Source organism: Chiloscyllium plagiosum, unplaced genomic scaffold (genome assembly GCF_037043375.1).
Source record: "Chiloscyllium plagiosum isolate Xiang-an unplaced genomic scaffold, Cpla_swu_hap1 HiC_scaffold_1, whole genome shotgun sequence".
In the NCBI taxonomy this organism is placed as follows: Eukaryota; Metazoa; Chordata; class Chondrichthyes; order Orectolobiformes; family Hemiscylliidae; genus Chiloscyllium; species Chiloscyllium plagiosum.
In genome coordinates this window covers 43,098,588-43,108,873 of record NW_028270139.1, presented here as the reverse complement: position 1 = coordinate 43,108,873, position 10,286 = coordinate 43,098,588, and the positions used below count along the sequence as shown (strand labels likewise).

General features: G+C 43.0%; 1 long non-coding RNA gene across 1 annotated transcript in view; it reads right to left on the bottom strand.

The window, feature by feature from the left end:
- Nucleotides 1-289: 289 nt before the first annotated feature.
- LOC148152108 (uncharacterized) overlaps nt 290-10,286 on the bottom strand; it is a 46,020-nt gene continuing 36,023 nt past the window's right edge. The window contains exon 3 of the long non-coding RNA XR_015757009.1: nt 290-321. This is a non-coding gene — a long non-coding RNA (uncharacterized LOC148152108). The remainder of the gene's footprint in view (nt 322-10,286) is intronic.

Here is a 10,286-nt window from a genome sequence, read left to right as displayed (position 1 = left end):
CCCAAATAGATGTCTAGATTAGAGTGGTGCTGGAAAAGCACAGCGGGTCAGGCAGCATCCAAGGAGCAGGAAAATCAACGTTTTGGGCAAAAGCCCTTCATCAGGAATTGAGGCAGGGTGCCTGCAGAGTGGAGAGATCCAAATATATACCAAGTCTTTACCTTCCTGGCACCCTCCTGGTCTCCACGTCACCTCCGCTCTGTCTCCCACTGCTCCCAAACAGGAAAAAGGCTGCAGGATTTGAAGTTAAGAATGTAAACAGTTTCCTTACCTCCCCGGCACACTTTAGGTCCACTGGCGTTTGTCATTTTTATAAGTGACCTGGATGAGGGCATAGAAGGATGGGTTAGTACATTTGCAGACAACATTAAGGTCAGTACAGTTGTGGATGGTGCTGAAGTATGTTGTTGGTTATAGATGGGCATAGATGAGCTGCAGAGCTGGGCTAAGAGATGGCAAATCGAGTTTAATACAGAAAAGTGTGAGGTGATTCACTTTGGAAGGAGTAACAGGAATGCAGCGTACTGGGATGAATGGTAAGATTCTTGGTAGTGTAGATGAGCAGCGAGATCTAGATGTGGATCCCTCAAAGTTGCCACCCATGTCCATAGGGCTGTTAAGAAGGCATACAGTCTGCGAGCTTTTATTAGTAGAGGGATTGAGTTTCAGAACCACGCAGTCATGCTGCAGCTGTACAAAACTCTGGTGTGGCCGCACTTAGAGTATTGCTTGCAGTTCTTATCACCGCATTATAGGAAGGATGCATAAGCTTTGGATAGGTTTTATAGGAGATTTACTCGGATGTTGCCTAGTATGGAGGGAAGATCTTATGAGGAAAGGTTGAGAAACTTGAGGCTGTTTTCATTAGAGGGAATAAGTTTGAGAGGGGACTTAATTGAGAGATAGAAGATAATCAGAGTTAGACCGGGTGGACAGTGAGAGCCTTCTTCCAAGGACATTGATGGAGAGCACGAGAGGTATAGTTTCAACTTGAGGGGTGATAGATATGAGACAGACATCAGAGGCAGTTTCTTTACTTAGAAAGTAGTAGGGGCATGGAACACACTGCCTGCAACATTTGTAGACTTGCCAACTTTACAGGTATTTAAATGGGAGAAAGTGAGGACTGCAGAGTCTGGAGATCAGAGCTGAAAAATGTGTTGCTGGAAAAGCGCAGCAGGTCAGGCAGCATCCAAGGAGCAGGAGAATCTTCCGCAGCTACACTGGCACCACCCCCCACCTTTTCCTCCGCTCCATCGATGACTGTATCGGCACTACGAGGAGGTCGAACAGTTCATCTACTTTACTAACACCTTTCACCCAGACCTCAAATTTACCTGGACCGTCTCAGACTCCTCCCTTCACTTCCTAGACCTCTCCATTTCTATCTCGGGCGACCGACTCAACACAGACATTTACTATAAATCGACCGATTCCCACAGCTACCTAGATTACACCTCCTCCCACCCTGACCCCTGTAAAAATGCCATCCCATATTCCCAATTCCTTCGCCTCCGCCGCATCTGCTCCCAGGAGGACCTATTCCAATACCGAACAACCCAGATGGCCTCCTTCTTCAAAGACCGCAATTTCCCCTCAGATGTGGTTGATGACGCTCTCCACTGCATCTCCTCCACTTCCACACCTCCGCCCTTGAACCCCACCCCTCCAATCGCCACCAGGACAGAAACCCACTGGCCCTCACCTACCACCAGATACATTGTATCATCCTTCGTCATTTCCACCACCTCCAAACAGACCCCACCACCAAGGATATATTTCCCTCCCCAATCAGCGTTCTGGAAAGACCACTCCCTCCGTGACTCCCTCGTCAGGTCCACACCCCCACCAATCCAACCTCCATTCCCAGCACCTTTCCCTGCAACTGCAAGAAATACAAAACTTGCGCCCACACCTTCCCCCTCACTTCCCTCCAAGGCCCCAAGGGATCCTTCCATATCCGTCACAAATTCATCTGCACCTCCACATACATCATTTACTGCACCCGCTGAACCCAATGTGGCCTCCTCTACATTGGGGAGACAGGCCGCCTACTTGCGGAATGTTTCAGAGAACACCTCTGGGACACCCGCACCAACCAACCCAACCGCCTCGTGGCTAAACACTTTAACTCTCCCTCCCACTCCGCCAAGGACATGCAGGTCCTTGGCCTCCTCCATCATCAGACCACGGCAACACGACGCCTGGAGGAAGAACGCCTCATCTTCCACCTAGGAACCCTCCAACCACAAGGGATGAACTCAGATTTCTACAGCTTCCTCATTTCCCCTCCCCCACCTTTTCTCAGTCCCAACCCTCGGACTCAGCACCACCTTCTTGACCTGCAATCTTCTTCCCGACCTCTCCGCCCCCACCCCCTCTCCGGCCTATCACCCTCACCTTAAGCTACTTCCATCTATCGCATTCCCAATGCCCCTCGCCCAAGTCCCTCCTCCCTACTTTTTATCTTAGCCTGCTTGGCACACCTTCCTCATTCCTGAAGAAGGGCTTATGCCCGAAACGTCGATTCTCCTGCTCCTTGGATGCTGCCTGACCTGCTGCGCTTTCCAGCAACACATTTTTCAGCTCAGGTTTTTAAATGATCATTGGATAGGCATATGGACGAGAGTGGAATAGTGCAGGTTAAATGGGCTTCAGATTGTTGCGCACCCCTGTGAAATCGAGGGTCAAAGGGCCTGTGCTGCGCTGTAATGTTCTATGTGCTATTTTGGAGAAGGAGGACAACTATCAGTTACAGTACAGAAGGACGTTATTTGGCCCATCATGCCTGCCCCAGCTCCATGGGCTAGTGCCAATCTACTGCCTTTCCTTATATCCTTGCACACCATTTCTAGCCAAATAATCATCCAATGTCCTCTTGAATGCCTCAATTGAATATGCCCCCCTTGCTTCCAGGCACGTTTTAACTACATGCTGTGTGAAATGTTTTTTTCCCCCTCACATCACTCTTGCTTCGTTTGCACATCACTTTAAATCACTTTACTGGGACAGCAGTGTACTGATTTCTGTACTTACTGTATAAGCGGTATTTCTGAAGGTTGCTGTGTGACTTCCTACTTAATAACTGTGAGTGCTCATAGTCTCATCATTATTTTTAACACAAAATCAATGATATTACAACTGAAGAACTGAAACCTTAGACTAAGAAAGTGAGCATGTTATTTAGCCACTACAGCCATCAAAGGTACTGAACTGCTCAATAGATTGTGTTTAAGTTATTTAAGGACAATTACAAAGAGATATTGATGCTAGCAACATAAGAGATCTGAAACATTGAAAGGCATATACATCTCAGAGTCGAAAAACAAAAATGAATTAATGACTGCTTCAAATATGCGAACATATCTGAATTCCCTTTTTCTATGCATTTGTAAAATAAATTGTACATTTGCAGCTAAAGTTCAAACTGGAATAAAACTAAATAATTGCTGGTTTATAGTCAGATTAAAATAGCACCAACATTTATTTTAAATATCATACTTTATTTTATTTTACAAAGTGGCTCTGGTAATGAGGGCTATCACTAATAGGAACATTCCTGCAGCACCTACTGTGATAAACATAAGTAAAAGAAAATACTGAATTAAAGCTAAAAGTTAATTTAATCTTAATTATTAACTTTTCAGATTAAATTGAAGTTAGGAATAGAAGGGTTGCCTCTTCAAAAGTCAAAAGGCTAAAGAAAAATTGAACAATTAAGTACTTGAAAATTGGAAAATTTGAGATCACGCAGTGTAATCTGTGGAGATAGCTACTGAGAGCTCAGGGGATACTTAATGTGATTTCAGGAGACGTATTGTGAAATCTACATGAGCATATTTATCAACTTAACTTGTATACTCCATTCGCTCACTAATAAAATAAAAATAACCTATTAAACAACCAACATCTTCTTGAATTGATTACATTTCGAGAGACTCACTTCTGGAATTAAGTTATTTCAAGATGGTAGTCTCTTCATTGTGATATATCTGTAATTTAACTCAAATTGGGATATTAATAAAAATGCTTTTCAGTACTTCAGTATTGCTCGAAATCTATTCTTGTGAAATGTCATTGTAAGTGAAAGACAAAAAGGTTCAAGAAAATGTGTCTTTTTTTCAGCAATATTCAAAAATGCTGCTGGTTGCGCTATGCAAATAAACTATACTTCACATCAATTTCACACTCCATGAACAGGCCAGTGGTGTATTCAAGTAATGGATCCATAGGCTGATTTTTGCTAGCAAGGCAGGAAACTCCAATCGGAAAGTGCCTGACTCAGCAGATCTGCTCCATACATGTCTCCCCCCACATGCACTATTTGCTTTCCATGAAGACGGGGGATCTATCAAGTTGGACTCACAGACCTTTGAAGCAGATCAGGTGTGGCAATCGACATGGGCGAGTTGGGCTAGTTAGAAGGCCTGCCTCGATTCTCTGGGACTTCCTCAGGAGTTGTATTTAAAGATGGTAAGCCTTCTAACCTTCATCTTTTACACCCAATTCTACACTTTACACCCCACTGAACCATCCCAAATACATGCCCACACACATTGATAGTAATACATATAGAATTAGTTAAGCATATAATACTAAATGCAAGACCAGAAATGCTTAAGAAAAAAGAAAAAAAAACACCCATCCAGAAAAGTACTTTGAAATTACTGGCCCTATAAACCTTTTAAGAAAGTCAATCAAATATTAACACTCTTATTACCAATAACAGAAATTTTATTCTAATTCATACTTTTTAATCTTATCCAAATAAATATACAGGTATGACAATAACATTAAAAATATAATCTTTATACCATAAGATATAACTCCATTGTTATATCAAAGCTAATGCTCTTCAAGTTGCTTAAAGAGACCCCTGCTGATTGAGCTTTGGAACTCAGCCAAGCATTTGCTGTGTTGCCATTTGAGCTGCATCAACAGAAACAAATGGCCAGACATCTTTTTCTCCAGTTGAAATACAAGGAGACTGAGAGCATGGAGGTGGTAAGGGGAACATGGAAGAAGCATGATGATGTGAGGAGGGGAGTACAGAAGCAACCAGGTGTCTGAGCTCAAACACATAGGTTTAGAGACAAAGGGGTAGCCAGCATCACAACAGTGCGAACAGGAAGCTTTTTCAGGAGATGGCCATCCTGCGGTTGGCCAAGAATCCAGGGCAGACTCCTAATTTTCAGATGTAGATGTGGAGGTTATGCTGGAGGGTATAAGGCAGAGGAATGAGGAATGTTGCTGCAAGGGGTGGGGGAGTGAGGAGATATTGCTCTTACTGTTAGCAGCAGAAATAATCTGAGAAAACTTGTACTCAGTAAAGAGTAAAGAACCAATAATTTGAAAGATTCTGGCAAAGTGAATGTCACCCCTCAACTCTCAGGACAGGCCTCTGAATATTCAGCCTCCAAAAGACACACCAGCTGATGAGTCTCAAGGCATATTTTGCTCTTAACATGGAAAAATAGTCTACCCAGGACATTTACTCTTCAGTATGCCCGACAGTCAGTGTGGAATCAAGAGGTATCGCTTGGAAACGTTTACATTCAGATACGGGTGGCGTGGTGGCTCAGTGGTTAGCACTGCTGCCGTACAGCATCAGTGACCTGGGTTCAATTCCAGCCTTGGATAACTGTCTCTGTGGAGTTTGCACTTTCTCCCAGTGTTTGTTTGGGTTTCCTCCGGGTGCTCCAGTTTCCTCCCATAGTTCAAAGATGTGCAGGTTAGGTGGATTGCCCATGCTAAATAGCCCCATAGTGTGAGGGATGTGCAGGCCAGTTGCATTAGCCTTCATAAAAATGGAGTTACAGGAATGGGATGAGTCTGGGTGGGATGCTCTTCATAGGGTTGGTGCTGAATGGCCTCTTTCTGCACTGAGGAGATTCTATGCAATGAATTAGAGTAGCCGTCAATGACCATAGAGGACAGAATTGCGTTACATCATTCTGTTTTATCTTTGTCGAACAAGCAAACACAATGTCTGACAGAAAGCTCTGTTAGGTGAGGGGTAATCCCTTCCGCAGGTCACTACATACAACTATAAAAAGAGTGGAAAATAGAAATAACTAAGAGGAAGTCTAATCAGGAGGAAGTCTGATCAGCACTCATGGTGAAGACTGGGATTATAGGAGGCAATGTGCTGATCAGACAGGCAGCTCAAAATGAGATTCATGTTCATCCGGAGTCAGTGAAGCTTAGTTGAAATTTTACTGAAAAAGAGGATTCCTCACAATCATGGCTTCCTGAAAAGACCTTTGAGCACTGCTCAATTTCCGATCATCCCCCTGTGCAGCCACTGCACTTCAATGTTTTGCACCTTCCTTCCATGTCCTTTACCTCCTCTTCTTCCAGCATCTGCTCCTCCTCTTGCCCCCATCAGATTATCCTCCTCACACCTCTCTGGATGTTTATGCCTCAGAGTGTAGCAGACCTCCATGATGGCTGGGAGACATATCAGCTGATTGCAGAATGACACCCACCTACCTGCTCCAGCAACTTCAATTGCATTAGAGAAGGTCCAGTCATCTACACAAATGGCGATTCTGGTCAGTGGATGGCTTCTGTTATAGTTGTAGCCTACTCTTAATGTTACCAACCCAACCACCCTGTAGCTCAACATTTCAATTCCCCCTCCCACTCCACCAAGGATATGCAGGTCTTTGGACTCCTCCATCGTCAGACCACAGCGAAACGACGGTTGGAGGAAGAACGCCTCATCTTCCGGCTAGGAACCCTCCAACCACAAGGGATGAACTCGGATTTCACCAGTTTCCTCATTTCCCCTCCCCCCAGCCTGTCTCAGTCAAATCCATCAAATTCAGCACTGCCTCCCTAACCTGCAATCTTCTTCCCGACTTCTCCGCCCCCACCCCAATCTGTCCTATCACCCTCACCTTGACCTTTTTCCACCTATCACATTTCCGACGCTCCTCCCCCAAGTCCCTCCTCCCTATCTTTTATCTTAGCCTGCTGGACAAACTTTCCTCATTCCTGAAGAAGGGCTAATGCCCGAAACGTCGATTCTCCTGTTCCCTAGATGCTGCCTGACCTGCTGCGCTTTTCCAGCAACACATTTCCATCTCTGATCTCCAGCATCTGCAGACCTCATTTTCTCTACTCTTAATGTTAGGCAAGTAGCCAACCCATCTTCACACAACCACCACAGTGTTATAGGTCAACCACCTCAAGTCTCCTGGGGTTCCAGTTGAGGGGTCGGTAGTTAATTCTTCACGAGATATCCCAGGTTTCCTAGGGTCCATTTGGGTATATTGTAGGGAGGTCCAAACAGCTGTAGCAGTCTGGAGTGACTGGGGATGAAGAAGTTACTGCAGTTGCCAGGAAAAACAGTACATACATTGAGGAAGTTCTTGTTGTGGTCAAAGACTAGTTGGACGTTACGCAATGGAATGTCCACCTATTGATGCAGCTGATTGGCTAATCACTGGGAACTTTAATGGTCACATGGGTGTGTTTGAAGATGCCATGCAGCTAGGGGAATCCAACAATGGAAGTGACACGTGACCAACTGGCTCAGATTTAAATGGACCTTACTATACTTGGGCAGCTGTCCTATTGCCCCAGGTTGATTGTAGAGGGGAGCAGTTTGTCCCATGTTTCAGCCATGTGTGTAGAGCACATGCAATCCTCCTGACAAGCCACTCTCAAATAACAGAAACTCCCTACCTATGCTTGTAAACTTGAGCAGGAACCATCCTCTATTCCTTCCCAACACCAACCAATCTTATACATTTGCAAGCAGCCCCCAAAATGTCACTCATGCTCTTACAAGACACTAGTCACTCAGGTGTTCCTTAATTTATTCCATTATTGTTGTTCAACTTGGCTATGGAAGCAAGTGTATTTGGTCATGCATTTATCATGTACTGAATGCTCAGATATCAGCTCCGTGGAGACCAGTAACCTTTAAAAGGGAAATCAAATTTCCCATTATTAACTGAAAGAATTATTCCAATGTTTTCTTGGTTTATACAAAAGTTCTTTACCATGCATGAATTAAGCAAAGTAAGTGGGATTGATCCAACACTATAATTTTTAAATACTTTTTCTTTAATCCCAAAAATCTCATCAGAACTCTTCCCATTCAACGGCCACTTCCAACTGAATTCGGCTCTACATTGAAAGATCTTGAGGGGTCATTTCTTTTTGCTGGGCCCAATCCAATGTGTGCCACAGCTCTCACAAATTCACTTTAATTCTCCTCATGCTTCCAGTATTTTCTGAGTTATGAGATACCTTGGGGTCCTTCCACTGGCATCCGGCCAGGCAACACTTCAGCTCACTTTACACACAATGACTGTGGACACTCCACCTCCAGCAAGACCTCTACAACCTAGAAATTCAAAGACAGCAGATACATGGAAATACCACTACCTGCAAGTTCTCCATCAAGTCACACACCATTGTTTTGAGCTTGGAATCAAGTTCCTTCAATGTCACTGTGTCAAAATCCTTGATTTCCCTTTCTAATGGCACGCTGAGTGCATCTACACCGCATGGAATGCAGCAGTTCAAGACAACTCCCCAATACCTTGTCAAGGGCAATTATGAATGGACAATAATTGCTGAACTAATGAGCAATGCCCACATTCCGAAAAGAGTTTTCTTTTAAAAAGCTGACTGCTGAATTGTTCTTAGAACTCACTCCTTATTCTTATGTCTCTGTCATGTCAGGAGAGTGACAGTGTTGGGTACTGCAGAGTACTTCCTGCCCACTGTCACCAACATTTGTAATATACCATGGGCAGCTGTTTGTCAATGACTGAGATTTCCCCCTTTTAATATTCAACTATTTCGAAGCTCCAGCTAATTCCTTGGGCCATGACTGGGTCCACACTGTGAACCTATTGCCTTCCATCTGGTATGCTCACCATTTTCGACAGCACATACTTGCAGGCCCACAGTCTGTATCTTAATACTCTCCATTAATAAAATCCATAATCAGTTTACTTGGCCATGCTAAGGTTTGAGGTGGGATTGGCAACTGTCCTCTCACTCGCCTGGTAAATCCATCGGTGACAGGATCACTTTCAGGAATTGGCATGTTGACATTTCCAATACTTTTAACTCTCAACTAATTCTGCTTCCACCAATGGCAAGGTGAAACCTGTAATTCTAGCCCCATGTGTTTTTTTTAGAATAGAGGGAAACCCTTTGTCATTTAACACAATTACATTTGATGGGGTATAATTCTACCCAAATATATTCGAAGTGTTGTGGAATGGGAAATTTGAGCATAAATGAATTATTAAGTTACTTGCTTAGTTCTGTCAAACAGCATCAGTGGAAGCGTGTTTTTTCAAGGGCTACATGCACATCTTGGTAAACTTAAATTACTTAAACCCATTTTTCTTGGGTGTTACACCATTTGCTACATCAGAAGGAAGCAAGTAGGAAAACCGAGGAAACTCATGCACAGCTCCATCTGCAAAGCCATAGAAAGTGCAATAAGCTCACATTAAGAAATACTCAGCTGTAGATTTATAATAAGAGTTAGAGATATTGACTTGACTATAAAGGAGCAACTTTAAAAAGAATACATACTTTGAATATTAAATGTTACATTTTACTTGTCATCTTTACATCACCCTTCTTAGCTAATTGCTTCTTTGCAAATTCCTTTCACTTTTCATACTTCCTACTTTCCACAATTTCTCAGGTGATTAGGTCAGTGAAGCAAAAAGAATAAAATGCTGGAAATACAGTCACTAGCCTAGCGACAGACAACGCTGTCAGCCTCTCTAGTCCTACCCATTGCTTTGACTTCTATGATATTATTCCCATGCCCTTTGTATCTGAAGTTGCAACTATTTTGTTTGGATTTTCTCATCATATTTTATTCCTCTTTCTGGGGTTGGAGCTTTGTTGAATAAACAAATCTTTTTTTTCTCTTAGCAATTGTCATGAAGCTCCATATTACAATGTAGTCTTCACAGCGTACAATTGTTTTCAAATTTTAATAATATACCCAAACTTGGAAATTGTCCCATGCATTCAATGACCTCAATCATTAATTTATGTATCAAAAAAAAAGCAACTGTCCTAAAACTGGCCCCTGGGAAATTCCACAAACTTTATTCTAGCCTGAAAAATATTAATCATTGCACTTTGTTTCCTACCCCAAGACAATTTTGTCTTTCTTACTTATTTTGCAATATTAATTTTATGTTACATTCATATGAAGATTGATAGATTCAAGAGAGGAAGACAAACCAGGACTTTCTTTAAAGTATATGAAGTTGGAATTATGCTGTTTTTTT